This window comes from Gavialis gangeticus, unplaced genomic scaffold (genome assembly GCF_001723915.1).
Source record: "Gavialis gangeticus isolate Ggan-Ray unplaced genomic scaffold, GavGan_comp1, whole genome shotgun sequence".
NCBI lineage: Eukaryota > Metazoa > Chordata > Crocodylia > Gavialidae > Gavialis > Gavialis gangeticus.
The window spans coordinates 41,819,544-41,820,539 of record NW_017729034.1 but is presented as its reverse complement, the minus strand read 5'-3'; positions in this window follow the sequence as shown (position 1 = coordinate 41,820,539).

Genomic DNA, 996 nt, shown 5'->3' with positions numbered 1-996 from the left:
GGCAGATGTAACTCTCTTTGAAGGTGTGCAGGTATGGGAAAATCAGGATAAAGTAACAGGCTTTTACATTTTATGCTGAAGTGATTTTTATTTTGGAAGAGGGTCCACATGGTGTCCATGTTAGTCTGCACAGACTAACCTAAAATATATTTAAACGTGAGACAGAATATCTGATAGAATATTAATCTCTTTGCATAATTAAAGGTTGTTCCAAGGCAATGTTCTTCAAATAAGAGAATGTCAGAGCATAACAAAGGCAAGTTAACTTTCTGTTTTGATGTAGGGAATCCCCTGTGAATGACTTCCAATGTTAATGTTTACAGGGAAATAGTAAAAAAAAAGCCACCTTAGTTAAAATCCAATTGAGATGAATGAGGAAGTTCATACCTTTGGGCTTGATTTTAAATCATTCAGGCCAATGAGAGACTTTCCATTGATCTAAATCAGAGCAAGGTCAAGCATTTAGACCCTAAATTTAGTCCCTCTGGAATCTTTTCATTGACGTTGGAGGCATTGGTTTATACCATTACAAACAAATCTTGGTTCCAGGATGGGGCTTATGGACTTTGGTGAGTATGGACTTTGGTGGATCAGAACTTGACCTTTTGTTCTATTGTTTTAGTTATGTCCCACAGTAGTCTTTAGAGTCTATAGACAGAAATTCTGAAAATGTTTCTACAAACAGATGGTCTAAACATTTGTTTTAAAATACATGAAAATGTACATTAAGAGGAAAGCAGCTCTCTATGAGGTGAGCTTAGATCATTGCTTTTTCTTATGCCCAGCTTTGTTTGTTTTGAATGATCTTTAACATAGTGGGTATGTGGAGGGTTAGGTCCATCTAAATGTTCATCTGTGCAGACATTTGGGAAGTTTAAATCAGGCCAAAAATCAGGTGAACTAGCTTTGATTAGGAATGGGTGAGCCTGATCCAGCAAACATTTACACACATTTGGTGCACAGCCCTAGGGCTGGGAAAGCCCAGTCGCTCACTCC